The sequence below is a fragment of the Phyllostomus discolor genome, chromosome 1, assembly GCF_004126475.2.
Source record: "Phyllostomus discolor isolate MPI-MPIP mPhyDis1 chromosome 1, mPhyDis1.pri.v3, whole genome shotgun sequence".
NCBI classification, from domain to species: domain Eukaryota; kingdom Metazoa; phylum Chordata; class Mammalia; order Chiroptera; family Phyllostomidae; genus Phyllostomus; species Phyllostomus discolor.
The window spans coordinates 10864508-10881247 of record NC_040903.2 but is presented as its reverse complement, the minus strand read 5'-3'; the positions used below and the strand labels follow the sequence as shown (position 1 = coordinate 10881247).

At 41.6% G+C, this 16740-nt stretch overlaps 1 protein-coding gene across 13 annotated transcripts in view; it reads right to left on the bottom strand.

The window, feature by feature from the left end:
• The window catches only part of SLIT2 (slit guidance ligand 2), a 329343-nt gene that overhangs the window by 135352 nt on the left and 177251 nt on the right, over positions 1–16740 (bottom strand). The gene's annotated exons all lie outside the window — the stretch shown is intronic.

The following is a 16740-nucleotide window of genomic DNA, read 5'->3' as shown; positions in this document are numbered from 1 at the left end:
ATTTAATTGAGAAATACATTTTAATCAAGGGGGTAAAGCACCTTTTGAGAGTTGGAATGAGAAGTTAGTAAAAATCACTCATCTCATGAAACGGATCATTATTTTTTTCCTTCAGACTTCCCATGCAATTCCATGTGCTCACACCGTATTATTAGTCTGAACAAGTAGGACCTACACAATAGAAAATGCTGCTGAAAACACAACATGCTCGCCTCGTTGTAAGTGGCACGACTGCACGGTGGAAAGGTGAAATATCAAATAAATAAATGACTAAAGTAATCGTGATGGTGCTAAAATTATCATTAGAATTCTCAAGTAACTGATGCTCACAAAGGAAAACGAAGCTACTAACCCAGGAGCCATGGCTGATGAAGACAGGGCCATTTTCCAATTAGACGGAGGCGCCCTGGACGGATTCTTCCCCATCCTCTCCCCTAATGCTTCTTGCGTCCTGAGCTAGTCGTTCACACGCGTATGGCCACGCAACAGGGACAACTGGCAGCTAGAAAGATTTAGTGTGTGGCCTTGACCTCATTAACATTAAGGTTTAAACAACAAAGGACTGCATTTATATTTCAGTATCCTCAGTGTTCAAACAAAAACATGTTTGCTAATTGTAAAGAAGTAAATGTCAGTCTATTTAAAGAGCAAAGGTCTTTGGGGGAAAAAAGCAAATACATATATTATTTCTAACAGTAAATCTGTAATATGCGCTTATGTGGACATTAAGGCAGCCATCCATTTCCTAAGCACTGGAGCTCTGTAACTGCTCACAGCAGTTTTGGTATATCCCTAAGAGTAATAAAACTTCATTTCCTTAAAAAGTGCTTATTTATGCAGCTTGTCATCAATTGAGACTGACTTCCTTTGTTTCAGAACAAAGGGTTAAGAAAAGTTAACAACATATATTTAAAAGGCTCCATACTAGAAAACAGTGCTCAAAGGAGGCTACCGCGCAAGCAGAAGATGCTGGAGAAAGAAAAAAATCACAAAGTAATAAAGACAGGATGAGGGATGGAAGGTTGAATTCAAGCAAATTTGAATCTATGATGCTCCCTGAAAACTAACAGTAGTGTTTACACTGTTGTGTCACCGTTGATTCAATGTTTTCTTATCCCTCAGTTTTTTTCCCCTTCTTCTAAGACAACGGTGGCTTTAGAGATTGTGTAGGTAAATACAAAGGGCAGAGAAGTTCTCTTCAGACCTTGCCTGCTTCCCAGACTCTGCCATCTTTCCCTGCAGCCAGCCGGAGCCTCCTTCAACACCTGCAGGCTCGGCTCTGCTCAGATTCTAGGCACGGTTTATTCTAGAGTCATGGTCTCAAACGGGGAGACGGTGGCGTGGGACGCAAGTCAGGGGAATAGTTTATGAGGATCACAGAGACATCGCTGAGGATCCACGCAATGCAGTCAGAACACTGCTCCTTCTGGATCTGATTTTAGTCACCGTAGGCAGAATCCTGGGGCATGGAAGGGTTTTAAAATCCTGCTAACACTTAGCAGTCTTTTCTTTTTACAGGAAAGTGAGCGACTGTCCATCTCAGAGGCTCCTTACTCCCTTCAGATCAGTGGTTTAAGTGTAGCAGTCCCCGGAATACATCACTTCCCAAGGACCGTTCTCTGCCCTGTGCTCAGCCCACTCTGGCAGGTGACTCCTGTTGTGGGGCCCAGGCCCCGTCAGTTAAGGGGGCCGTGGCTGCCCATGAGAAGAGGAAGACACTGAACATATTTTCAGCCCATACTGTATTCCACAGTTAATTTTAAGAAATAACCTATTATCATTTTTGATCTATAGTTTCTTTATTCTCCATAACCATCTTGTAGTTATTATTATCCTGGTTTTCCATGCAAGGAAACTAACCTTCAGAGATGTTCGATATTAGTGCTGAACAATGAGACAGGTTGCTAAAGTAAATGTATAGAATATAGAGAAATAGTGAGTCCAGATTTGGGGATTTTTAAAGGTGATATCAGGAGTTACTTAATTTCAGTATGTCCTTCCTGTGGCCCAGAACTTAAGAAGGCATTTTTCTCAACTCATCCTAGCCTCTGATTTCTGTCATTTGCCAAATGATGGGTAAGACTGCGTGAGAACAATGACTCACATTTTCTGCATGTAATGAAGTGGGGATTAGCAGTTATTTTAACCCAACATATATTCACTTAATGTCTGATCTAGGGAAGGCACTGCTGATGCTGCAAGAATTACTGAGCTGTGTAAGGCCCATTTTCTGGTTTCAGAAATTTTCAAATTTAATAAAGCAGATGATGCTAGTAGCCAAACAGAAGGCTAAATGGGAGATTCATCAAATTATCCCCAGTCTAAAAATGGAGGAAACAGAATAAGAAAAAAGGTAATGTGAACGGGTCTCAATATAAAGATGGAAGGCAGGGTAGAACAGCTCTTCTAGTGAAACAGATTGCACAAGAAAGAATATGGAGGTGGAAAAACAATGTTTTGTGGGAGTAGCTCTTAGTGTGTTTGTTCAGGAGTTATAACGTAAGTAGTGCAGTAACGGGAGATGAGGTCAGAAGGACAAGTCAACGGTGTGCTAAGCAGACTTTTTGATACCAATTACGGAGTGACTTCTCGTTTCAGCAGACAATGGTGGGGAGGGAAGGGTAGTCAGCAGGAGCAGGACAGAGGCTCTTCTCTCAACACATTCAACTGGCAATGGATACCTGGGGTCAAAGGCTCGAGTTCAGAGGACCACAGGCAAGATTCCTGCACTAGCTGGAGAAGGGTTGTGAGACTCTCAGGCAATATGACAACCATGAGCACATTTCTGGCTCACCCTGGGGCAACTGACAGAGGAGGTATGTCTCACTGTACAGATAGACAAGGTGGAGAAGATTAAGAGTGGTATCAGGGACTCACGAAGAACCAACACTCAGAAGTGAAGTGTGTGTGAATACGGATTAGGCAAGAGAGAGCAGACAGAGGTGGCTTCCAACTTAGATTGGGGGGGCTGTACACAAAACTGGGGAATCAGAAGAGCAAGTTGCAGTGCCCATTATGAGTTTGTTGGGACATTTTTCCACCTAGTTAGAGAGATGTGATATACTCGTCTATCACGCAGTTTGATGACAGCAAAGAGAATATATGATAAGTAGAGTAAGAATGATACTTGAGAAAGGTGATCTAGGAAATCAGAAATTTAAGGGTTATTGGAGGCTTGATTGATTTGAGCCCCTTTCAAAATAGAATGGGATGTTTTTGAACCTTAATGAAAATGACTGGGCTCCACAATTCTCAGCCTCCAGTGTTGGGGAAGGGGTGGTAGGTGACGGAAACCCAAGGGGACAGGCAGCGTGCCAGAGGACTTAAGAGCATAGACTGCAGACCTAGACTATCTGAGGTTAAATTCTAGCCCTGCCATTTATTAACCATGCGACCTTGGGAAAATCGCTCACCCTTTCTGTGCTTTAGTTCCTTCCTCTGGAAAACGGAGCCATAATCGTGTCTACCTCATAGGACTGTTAGGTAGATTCAATGAATTCATACTTTTAAAAATGCTCAAAAAATACCTGGCACATTGGAAGCACTATACAGGTATTGATTACATGTTACAATGATCCCAGTAGGAAATGCTACATGCCCCTGAGTGTGTCTGCTTTGCTCCTTGAAGATTACAGCAGAAAAAGGGAAACTTAACTTATAGGAGTGAAGTGTGTTCTGTGGACCATGTGGGAAGAAAGGAATGAGTCAGGACTACTGAGTTAGCGAGATGGAGTTGCCAAGGAGAGTCTGTAATTACATCACCAGGCAATAGAGTGTAAAAACGTGTTCCAAAGTAGGGAAGTGACTTGACTGGAGTTGGTTTTTAGGGACATTAAACTGGAAATTGACTTCCAGAGCAGGTGGAGACAATGAGCAGGGAGGTCCTATTGGGCCGAGCTGGTGGAGGAAAACAGGGGCTCTCCAGTGACCCAGGAAATTCTCCTTGGTGAACGTTAAGTGATGAAGGTGAGCGTTGGGCTCAGGTCCGAAACTAAGGTCTTCAATGTGAGTTAAGCCTACTGTCATCTTGGGGAGAGCTTGAAACCGCTTAAATTTTCTGATTAAAGGAATAACAAAATTCAAAAAATGGACAGTATTTGGGAAAGACAAGTGCAATAATTAGAAAGCTGGCATTGAAGACTACATTGGCTTGGGGATATTTTGTAAACAAATGTGGGAAGATACTGGAATTAATATTGTTAAAATGTCCATATTACCTAAAGCGATCTACATATTCAGTGTAACCCTTACCAAAATTCCATGGCATCTTTCATAGAAATAGACCAAACCATCCTAAACCAAAAAAAGACCCTGAATACCCAAAGAAATCCTGAGAAAGAAGAACAAAGTTGGAGGCATCATGCTCCTCAAATCTATATTACAAAACTATAATAATCAAAACAGTATGGTATCGGCATTAAAAACAGACTCAGAAACCAATGGAATGGAAGAGAGTGCCCAGAAGTAAAACTGTGCGTATATGGTCAGTTAACTTAAAACAAAGTTTCCAAAAACACAGTGAAAGGACAGCTCTTCAATAAGTGATATTGGGAAAACGAGACAGCCACATAAAAAAGAATGAAACTGGAACCTATTTTACGTAATACACAAAAAATAACTCAACACGGACTAAAGACTTGAACATATGACCTGAAACCATAAAGCTCCTAGAGGAAAATGTAAGGTGTAAGCTCTTCGACATCAGCCTTAGCAACAACTTCTCAATTTCTTGGATTTGGCACCAAAAGCAAAGACTATGAAAGCAGACACAGAAAAGCGGACTACATCAAACTTGAAAGGTTCTGTACAGCAAAGCAAACCATCAACAAAACGAACGCCAATCTACAGAATGAGAAAAAATATTTGCAAATCATATATCTGACAAACACTTACTATCCAAAATACATAATGCACACATGCAGTTCAGTAGCAAAACTCATTACACAATCCGATGATAAATAGGCAGAGAAACTAAATAAAATGTTTTTCAAAGAAGGAACTCAAATGGCCAACAGGTCCATGAAAAAATGTTAAATACCACTACACAAGTCACGTGCAAACTAAAACCACAATGAGATATCACCCACACCTGTTGGAATGGCTACTGTCGAAATGACAAGAAATAAGAAGCGTTGCTAAGGATGTGAGGAAGGGAACCCTTGTGCCCGCCTCTTTGTGGGAATGTAATCAGGTGCAGCCACTGTGGAGAACAGCATCTTGAAGAGATACCTGCAAGTCCATGATCACTGTAGCATTACTGACAATGACATAGAAACAGCCTAAGTTTCCATCAGTGAATGAATGAGTGGTAAAAAACATAGTAGATACAGAAATATGCAAAATGAGAAAGACCCAATGAAATAATAGCTATGCAGGGTGAGGCAAAAGTAGGTTTACAGTTGTGAGTACAGGAAACAGAGTTTAATCTTGTATTAATATGTTTTAATTATTGTATTATTTTCCATACAAACAACTGTAAACCTACTTTTGCTCTACCCTGTATAAAAAGAAGAAATTCTGCCATTTGGGACAACATGGATGGACCGTGAGGGCATCATGCTACGTGAAAAAAGTCAGAAAGAGAAAGACAAATACTGTAAAAGCTGTATGAGCTCACATACATGTGGGATCTAACATGAACTGGATGCATACATGTGAGGGTGGGGGTTAGGGGAAACGGTTGAAGATGGCCCATATGTACAAACTTCCCACTAGGATTAGTACGTACTGGGGATGTGTTGTACACCATGGTGACTATAGTTAAAGGTACCCAGTATTCTGTGTCTGAAAACTACAGAGGTGCTCGTCACCAGAAAAAATGTATCACTATGTAAGGTAATGGCCGTTAACTAAATTTACTGTGGTCATCATTTTGCAATACATACCTATATCAAACCATTATGTTGTACATCTAAAATGAATGCAATGTTAGATGTCAGGAATGTCTTCATAAACCTGGGAAAATACCGTGGCTCCCCTCAAAGTGATTATTGCAAATACTCAAGCAGAATAATTTGGAATTTACCCCCCCAAATTAAACTATTAAATACCATCAACCAGCACGTGCATTTTCTGAGATGGTGAAAAAGTAAGAAAGACTGTCCATTGTGATGCTAATCTTGACAGGAAAGATTTGAATGAGGGTGAACAGAAGTAGTTTGAAAAGCAAAGGCTCTTGGTATTTGTGAGTGTGAAAGATCCACGGACATGGACAACAAGGCGGGGCTTGACTGTGGGAGTGGGCGGTGGGCGGGGCAGGGGAGAGCAACCACATGGGGTGTGGGGGGGTGGGGAATTGGGACAGCTGTAAGAGAACAACAATAAAATAATTTAAAAAAATTTTAAATGAATAAATAAATGGAAAAAATTCATCTCAGAATTTAAAAAAGAAAAAAGATATAGGCCTCCCACAGCCAGACCTGAGCAGCGGCCCTGGTTGTCATCAGCCAGGAAACCCTGGGGTTTCCCATGTTAGATCCTTTCTCTTCTCCCACCGCCAACCCACTCCCACAATGAATCAATCCCTGCTCCCTATGCTCCACTGCCATGACGTCGCATTAAACGTTCACCACCATTTCTTATGACGGAGTTTCCAAACTGATCTCTGCCTTGATTCACTATTGTTTTCCAATGCATCCTCCACACTGGCACCACAGTTTAAAAAAAAAAAAGAAATCACATCAAACGACCTCCTTTTGAAGTCTGGCTCATCTCCAGTGAAGACACACCCAGTCCAAACCCTTAGGACTGTTCATCGTTATCATACATCCTTCTACACGCTGCAGTCAATGCAACAGCCAATCCGCTTGACTCTGTCTTCAAAGGACATCCAGAACCTGACCTACCTGTACCTCTGCTGCCCTGGCGAAGCCCCACCATCCCCTTTTGTCTGGGTTATTTTCACAGCCACTAACCATCTCCGCATCTCCTCTTGCCTTTCTGTAGCCAAAGCTTGCTACATCACTTATCAGAACTCTTCACGGATGCCCCGTGTCACTACGAGGGACAGCAGGGAGTATCACAGAGCTCCACAGGTCCCCCAAATAAACTGGCCAACACACCCTCTTCCACCTCATCTCCCTCTACTGCCCTCACCCGCTCTCCTCCAGCCACACCAGCCTTCTCAGGCGTTCTTAAAAACTCCAATCTTCTCTCACTTACTGGATACTTTTTGTGCCTCTGTTTCCACAACAGAACTTCATGTATGCATTCTCTGCTCTCAATTCATCTTTTATAAAATCACCTTTCCAAACCTCTCAGGTTTGGAAAATTCTTTTTTGTTGTTGTTGTTTTAAGGACGTAGCGTCTATCACCATGAGATGGAGAGTAAAACATTATTACAAGTCCCAGAGTAAAACATTACAGACCCGGATTCAACTTGATTTTTCTCCAATTCCCCAGCCAAGCTCAGCGCTGGGATCGCTGTAGCCTGCGAGCTATGCCATGCTGACCACGGGACTTAGCCCCCTTCCCCCACTGCCTATCTGTAAAATGAGGTGTTATAAATATCTCTTAGGGCCAATTTTGCCTTGTCGAGGCAACACTATTTTTATTAATACAAATCAGTATTTAATTAGATACAATTATTGCATACTTCTAAAATATAATTATTTTTACTCGTGAGTATATATTTTTTCTTCTTCCATACTCTTAAAGTGACTTGCACACACAGTAATTATAAAACTTCAAACATTTTACTTGCATTCTTAGGGAATTGCCTCCCCGGTAGGCAATGTAATAAGTGAAGGCAGGGATTTTATTCATCTTGTTTTTGCAGAACTCCTGGGATACGGCAGGCCATCAGTAAGGGAGGTGGGGAAAGAAAAAGGAGTTCTAAAGCAGAAACTTACAGAACGTGACGACTTGCTGGAGGTGTATGCATTGGAGACAGGATGCTGCGTGTAAGCCCGTGGTTGGTGGCCTGCTAAGTAGCAATTTCTAATATTCTAGACACGACGAGGGGCAACCAGGAGAGAAAACTGGGGTTCTGAGAGGGCGTTAGATCTATTGGCATCAAGGCAACAGCAGAGAGGTGAAAGGCAGTATTTCACACAATGGTGGAGATAAGAAACTAGAGCTCAATGGAGAGATCAGAGAGTGAAATATCGATTAATGTGTTGTGCCACGGTGAGAACTGACCCGCGCACTCCATACGGAAGGGCTCTTTCTGATGGTGTGTGTGACACAGTTCAGATGGGCAGGTTATTGTCCTCGATGCTTCCTGTACTCAGAATTTCAGTGTCTGAAGGTGGGAAAGTCAACCGTGTTCCTTTCTCCCTCTCACTGTTATCCTCTCGTTAAACGCCCTCAAAAGCATTTGTTGACAGCACAAAATCCGACACAATCACAGCTTTGTCAGAGTTCTTTCTCCTTTACCAGGCTTTTAATCACCCACTTGACTGCGGCTTCTCGATGAGTGGGGATGTTTCTTCCATATACAGCACTTCTTTCCCAGGTCTTACTATGATTCCACATAGAGTAGATTGTTTTATCGTGCTCTGTCGGATGTACGAGCGGTCTGTGTTCAGAGGTGGTTGGGGCTGTTGCTCCACTGAAAACTGTTTTGTCATTAAAAGCCTGCAGGAAATTCTGGTACTCAGCTACCAAAGCTCTATCGAACACAGTGGTGATAATAGATACCTATTTTTCTTCTAATCGCTAATGTACTTGGAAAACACAGTGCTTTCTTTCTCTTAATAAAAAGTGTCAGTAGAAGTTTTTCACACAACTTACCAGCAATTGTAAGACTCTGTAGATATTTAAGTGTGGAAAAACATGCACTTCAGAATAGATGGAATAAGATAACACTCGAAACGAACATATATTGGGCAATTACTTACTGCCAGATAGCACACTTCGATTCGTTTTCGTAATCGCACCAGGATGCACTTTTTATTCCATTTAAAGATAAGGAGCTGAAGTTTTACAAAGGTTACATAATTTCCCCCGCAGTCAGCGAGCTAGTGAACTAGTGGTGCAGGGATTCGAACTTGGCTCTGCTGTCCTCCAAACCTCACACACTGAACCACAGCTGTCTGGCCTCATATAAGACCTGACTTCCAAAGGAGTCTGGCTCTCTGGAGCTGTGGTTCCAAAGAGAGGTTGTAGGATCAACCCTAAGAATCCTCTGAGGAGGCTGATTAAAACGCAGACAGACCTCTGAGCTCTGCTTCAGAAACACTAGGCGGAGCCTCTCGGGGAGATGCCCAGCACCCTGTCTACTGGGTAACTGGGATGCCCACTGTCTTTGAACCCCATGTCAGCAGCCCTTTGGAATAGATCCCATCAATGGTATTTTCTAGTGTTTGGTTTGGTTTATAAGCATGACATTCCCTTACGTCCATGCAGTTGGAAGGAGTGAATGCCAACAGTAAATAAAAAATGGGAAACAGCATTAAAGCCAAGGATATGCATAGTACAAGTGGTGTAGGGCGCGCGCACACACACACACACACACACACACACACACACATATATACACACATATGTATGATATAAGAGGCCAATTTTTTATTGTGGCAAGATATACACACCACAAAATTGAGCGTTTTAACCACTCTGATGTACAGTGTACCTACATTGAGTGCATTCGTACTGGGCGACCTTCCCCTCCACAGATCTGCAAACCTTTTGAGAGTCCATATTCAAAACACTTTTTTTCACCATGTTATAATCTTACAACCAGGATACCAGCTTTGAAATAATAAATAATTCACAATGTAAACAGTTTTTCTTCTCCTCAAAACAGTATCCTGACAATGCTTCATATTCACATCAATCTTTCCAAGTGATACTTAAATGACCTCTTGGGTCACTTATCAGTATTAATACATTTGAGGATGAGGTACTTAATGGGGTAGGGCCATCAGGTAATGAAAGATCTTCAAAAAAGTGTCTGGCAACAAATAAAAAAAATAACTTCCCTCTTTGCCTTTTATAAGAAAGGCCATCGAGCTAATAGCCTGCATGTCATGGTAACCCACATTTTTTGTCAACTCTGAGCACAGAGATGAGATAACCACAGTGGCTGGGAAACACCCCGACCAGCATGAGATACAGAAGGCGGTCTACAGGGACAGGCCGGGACTCGGGTTTGAATAAAGAACTGGAGCTTCACGCCGTAAGCATAGGGGACCCAGTGATCTCGGCTAAGTTACTGAGACTTTCTGAATCCTGTTTTATTTTCTCTAACTCTAGAAACACGAGCTGGCTTTTCTGTGCCGAGGCTTCCCTGGGGACTGGAGGCCCTGACGGATTCTGTGTGGCCGTGTCACGCGCCTCGCCTGGTCTTGGCACACAAAGCCACTCACGCAGGTTACTTCCCAGCACTGCCGGAGTTCAACTGAGTTCAGTTCAGGAATTACTTTTTGGGGGCAGTGTGTCCTGAACACACTTCTGGTCTTAGAAATAAATGATGAAAATAATATTGTGCCTGCACTCAAGGAGTTCAGATTCAGGAAGAGAAAGCAGGCAAGTGAGGTGACCCTTATACTTCTGAACCTACGAAAATATCGGCAAGGAAATACACAAAGTATTTCAAAATACAGATATCAACTTAAAGAGTGTTTCTTGGTAATTATGAAAAATTTGAATGAAAGACAAGCTTCAGTTAAAAAAACACGGACACATCAGAAGTTGATAAATACCATGAGCAAATATCGTATCTCAATAAATGATGACTTCCCCCAAAGAGAAATGTTTTTGTGATAGGCTTTAACAGCTTTGCTGACACACAGTTTATGTACCCAACCATTACCTATTTGAACTGTCAAATTTCCTGGTTTTTAGGTTGTTTATGGAGTTGTGTAATCACTGTAATCTAATTGTAGACCTTTTCCATTACTCCCGGAGATCATTCGGTAGCAGGCACACCCCTTCCCCTCCCCCACACTGTAACATGCACGTGCGTTGCATTTTTCATTGCCAAACAATATTCCATTGTATGGACAGGCCACACTTCCTTCGTTCAGGCACTCTTCAGTTGATAGACGCGATCGACTCTGTAAGGCAGTTTCAAAGACCAATAACTACCTCTGCAGGAGACTAGTGTATTTAGTACCCTCTTTGGGTCTTTCCTGACGTTTTTGTACTTGATTTAATATTTCTTAATATACCAGAAGTCCGATTATTAGTCCATGGCCATCACGGAATGGCTATTGCTTTAGACCATCTTGAATCCTTTCAGACACCACACTCTCTTCAAAGACGTCTTTGTTTTGGTTCAACTCTGTATATTGGATTATAATCTTCTTCCCCTACTTCTACCTCTATCAACCCACAACACCTTTACAATACAAGATATATTCTGTTGGTCATGCTTAGAGAATTTGTACAGATGACAGAAACAGCTCATGATTTGTTTTGAATTTGGGATAAAAGTGTTTTACAAAGTGGGAATATATGTATTTCCTATTAATGCTTTCTGTACACATAGGTATTCTGTATTATATAGAGCTGAATAGATATTAAATAATAGATGTTTTCTAAATATGTGCATTGTGACACAGTGAGGGAGAAAGACACACACAAACAGAGAGAGAGAAGTAGCAGCTCATCATATGCAAACATGGCTTTATAGAGAGATATTAGTTATATAGATAACACCATTTTACTACCTATAATTTAGGGAGGAAAATTGTGAAATATTATGATCACAGAAAGTTTTTAATTTTGGATTTTAAAAAACCTCAATTATTTTCAATTTAAAACAAACCTATGGGCCCCAGCTGGCGTAGCTCAGTGGACTGAGCATGGGCTGCGAACCAAAGTGTCGCAGGTTCGATTCCCAGTCAGGGCACATGCCTGGGTTGCAGGCCACGAGCCCCAGCAGCCGCACATTGATGTTTCTCTCTCTCTCTCTCTTTCTCCCTCCCTTCCCTCTCTAAAAATAAATAAATAAAATCTTTAAAAATAGTTTTTAAAAAAGAAACATTCCTTTAAAAAAAACTATGACTACTAAAATGATAATGATAAGTCTCACCTGAGGAATTCTCTGGAATATTCTCCATTTAAAAAAAGGAGGTAGGCGAAAAAAATTGTCAAATATGTCTATCCTAAGCATGCTTTATAGATCCTCATTTAATCCTTCTATTTTTAAAAAAGAAAAGGCAACTTTCAAGACTCTGCTTTTATTAATTGCCACGTCTTTGTCTCTGGCTTGTTCTAAAGATCTGTAAAAGGTGAATGTAATCTAACAGCACTGAAATACCGAATCAGCTTTTAACCCACGAGCCGATCCTGCAGAGCCGCTGTTTTATTGCCCACGAAGTATGGCTGCCAGTGGAGTATCCCATTAACCTCAGAGTGCAATGATATCATTTTAATTATATAAATTGAAACAGCAATGTATAATCCCTATATCATGTAAAAATGGATTCACTTTATGTGAAAGTGTCTCAACTATCTTTCTCTATGAAGCCATAAATCCGCTTTAGATGGCAAACCTGTCTGTAAATTTAATTACTGGTAATTTTATTTTCCTCCATGGTTTAACCTCTCTTAGAGTCTGACCGGGAATATCATAAATCTGTACTTCCACGGACTACTTGGGAAACTACTGAGTAATGATAAACGAGTATTTACCCAGATTTCAACTTAGAAAAGCAAATAAACATCAACGTGTGGGGGAAATAATGCTGCCAAACTCGAATCATCACAGATTCAGTTCCTAATTTGTTAAAAAGTATAGTTCAATTCCTGAAACTCCTTTTGTTATAGCATATTGTCAGATACTACAGTTCATGGAAGAGAGTTATTTTCATGTATTCAAGATCCAAAGATCTGTGTGTGGATTTAAAAAAAAAAGTTTTCCATGAGAGAGATGTAGTTGCTTTCATTTAAGGGAAAAACTAGTTTATGTCTAGTACAGTAAAATTATCTGGTATCATTAGTGTCTCAAGGATTACACCGCCCGGAGGAACTCACGCAATCTTGGGGAGTCACAGAAGGGTCCCCCCATCAGTGCCTCCTCTACTTCCTTAGAATCCCCTACAGGGTAGCTGTTTCTAAAGGGAGCAGCGAGGAAGCACGATTAGGGAGGGTGAAACGCAGTGCATGTCACAGATGATTAAATTTGACCCACAGCAGGTGAGAACAATCTTGTGTCATCCTGGGAACAGAGAAGAGTTCAATGAGTGTTTAGGACCCACGCCACTCAAGTAAGAGCGTCTGGACCCACACATCTGGGTGCTGCCTCTTACCGGCTTTGTTACTTAAAGCAAGCCATTCCCTCTCTCTAAACCTTCATTCCCTTCATCTCTGCAAAATGGGGTGGGTAATAAAACCACCTGCCTGGTGAGGTCACTGCTTTAAAGAGCGGAGCTGAAGACTGTGCAATGCTTGGTGGAGCGCTCAGCACAGAGAAAGCACCGATAAAAGCTAGACCTGCCATGAGCCACGCGTGATGGTGCGTGTATGCTTCTGTTCCCTCTTGTGGGTTTCTTGTGGGCTTGGTCTCTGCCTCAGTCATCTATGAGTTTTATCCTAGAAATGCCATTTATTAGCTCTATAACCTTGAGTTAGTCTTTTTTAACTTCTCTAAGCTTTAACTTCCCAGGCTTTAAAGCTATTAGTTTAGAACAGTATATAGGGCTGTTGGAAAGATCATATGGAATACTTAGCACAGGACCTCACATGTATGAATAAGTGTTTGGTAAGTGTTACATGTTATCATTTAATATAAGACTACATACCAACAAACAGGACTTTGAAAGATGGATTGTAACATCGGCAAAATTTTAGCACACCAATGACATCTAACAAAATACGATGCAGGATGAAACAAAAAAGCCTTTTGCATCGTTAAACATAGTATCTGTGAATTATATTGCTGTCATTATCAATATATACTTAAAAGAATCCCAGTAAGCACTGAGCTATTTGAAGATACATTTTAAGTTCAGGAAATTTAAGTTTATCGTATACCGTTTCGGAATTACAAAGAAGAATAAGAGGTTCATAACTCCTATCCGGTTATGTCATAATGTTCTGAATGTAAAAAGCCATTTTATAATTTTTGAAAGGCAATCTTGAGCTAATGTTTCCACTTAATGCATAAACCACCCTTGATTATGCAGCTAGTAGACATTTTCAGGGAACGGAAGCCATATTTTCATGATATCGTGACTCCTGAAGTATATCTGAACGAGAATTAACCCTAGATATACAATCGGAGAAGCCACTTCTGGTTCTAAACACGGTGAGCTCCCCTGGGGTGGCTTCTACAGAGGAGGAGAGCGGGGATGAGCACGGGTCTCCACCCCCTGCCCACCAGCCCTCATAGTCCACTGTCTGCTTCCCCACGTCCCATGTGGATGGGGCAGAGAGGAAACCACTACACTGCAGAGAGAATGAAACAAGATTCAGAAAAGCCAAAGAACCTAGAGCTGTGTTCACGTAAGAAAGGAATAGGAAGGAAAGAAGAAGAGGGCAGAGAGAAAGAAGGAGTGACAGAGAGGAGGGCGACCAAAAAAAAAGACAGAACGAGAATAAGAGGAAGAAATGATAGGAGCTGCCGAGCAACACGAACAAGATGTCAACAACTTGTGCAAAAGAGGGAAGACTCAGCCAAATGGTTCAAACTATGCAATTTCTATCTTTCCCATACTTAGCAGAGTGTGTTTCTTCTGAGACATCGTTCTATTGCTTTACACGCTACACACATCATCTATTTAACACTCAGAACACTAAGAAGTAGATACTCTCTCCAACACACGGATAAGGAGATGGAGCCTTAGAAAAGAAAGAAACTTACCCGAGTCCTTCTCAGATGCGGGAGATAAAGAAGTGAACAGAGCAAAGCCCCTGCCCTTGGGAAGCTAAGATAAAAATGCTACAGGCTGGATTTGTTCTGGATTTGGAAAGATGCTAATCGTGTGGATGAGAGAAAGTACTGATGCATCTAATATGCATATTTAACACATCATTCACATCTATCCACTAGGTAAAGTTTTCTTTAGCTTGTGACAGTTTTTGACATTAGAACACCTCATCAATTCTACTTTGACCATGTCGGCTTATACAATTTCAATGAGACTAAATTATTTAAAATGCCCAATGCAACTCAAATACTTTGTGTTTTTGCCAGCTGTCAATGGGTATTTTGACCCACTATACTGTACTGAATCTCTTTTCATATCATGTATCACAGCATTTGAGTTCAAGTTCATGGAGAATGGCACTCCAGCTTTATCGACTCTTCCATTTGCTTAAACTCTATTTAGATGCCAGAGTAAACCCAGGCGCAATTTTGCTGTGTAAGTCCATCTGTTGGCCCTGAATCAATTCTGCTCAACAACTGTTCCCAAAAAGCACTTAAATCAATTTGCTACAAAAGTACTGCATAAAATGATATATGCACAAACTACACTTAGTTGTTATTCATAGAAAATGAACCCCAACAGATTCAGAACTCACATTTCAGTTCTCAGTCACGGAGGACCTTTGTGAGACACATTCATTGATAAAATAATTCCAACACACACATGCCATTTATGTGTGCGGGTAGGAAATTAACCGGCAACGTATGAATAGGTTTCTTTTTACAAGACCTTGGGAAATTGTATACCTCTTAACAAAACTCAATATAGCCTTTTCTTCTAGTATTTTTTTTTAGCGTCATTACCAGGGAACACAGGGGCCATCTGCAAAGGAAACCGTGTCTGCGCTCAATGAGGTCAAAAAAAGTCAGTGGATGGAAGTTTTCCTTCATCGGAAACACGGGTGAAGTTTTCCTGTAGGGCACGTGTTTGCAAACAGGACAGTGTCCCTTCCACCTGCAGTGATTTACATGTTCTCGGACAGTTGGCCAGGTGATGGAGTGAAGTAAGACTTCCTGGCCCCTTCTACTCCAACGGTTATCATTTCTTCTTTCTGATATTAGAGCGCTGGACCATGAGAAATTTGGGTAGAAGAAAATGGAATAGAACTGTAAAAATCTAAAATGTGCTTCCAATGCAAAATTCGAACATACAATTAATTGGGGATGCTCCGTTTCTAATGTCCCATTGAAGGAAATGTGGCCCAACACACAGGGCATCCACCTGACTCAGTCAGTCTGCGGGGATTTCGCGGTCATTCCTGCAGCACCACTGGGGAGGGGGAGCCACGGTGTTCTGACTTTATGTATGGAGAGACAGAAGCACATCTTCTTCTCCCATGCTCTGCTAGACATCAAAGGCGTATCGTGAACACGAGACGAAGAGTCAGTTAGCCAGCTCTATTTCGGTGAAGTTCAGACTGTATCAAAGGTGCGTTTCCTCTCGTCAGGAAACTGCAGTTGATGGCACTGAAAATGAAAAAGGCTACAGACTCTGTCCCTGACTCTGTCCCAGCAGGCTGGCCGTGTCGAGTCGTGTTGTCAGGAACACAGGCAAAGGCGCTGAGCTGTCTGTCATTCCGGAAATAAATCGCAGCAGCAGGTTCCAGGCTGTATTTAACTGGCTTATTAGCAAGGTCTACATGAAATGGCTTCAATCTTCTTCTTTTTTAATCTAAATACTCTAGCTTTCTCCCTGGCTGATGCAGGTCAGTGGGTTAAGTGTCATCCTGCAAACCGTAAGGTCGCCAGTTTGGTTCCCGATCAGGGCACGTGCTTGGGTTGTGAGTAAGGTCCCTGGTTGGGGCTGCGTGAGAGACAGCGAGCGGGTGTTTCTCTCCCGCTTCGATGTTTCCCATTTGTCCTCTTTCTCCCTCCCTTCCCCTCTCTCCTAAAATAAATAAATAAAATATTAAAAAATACTC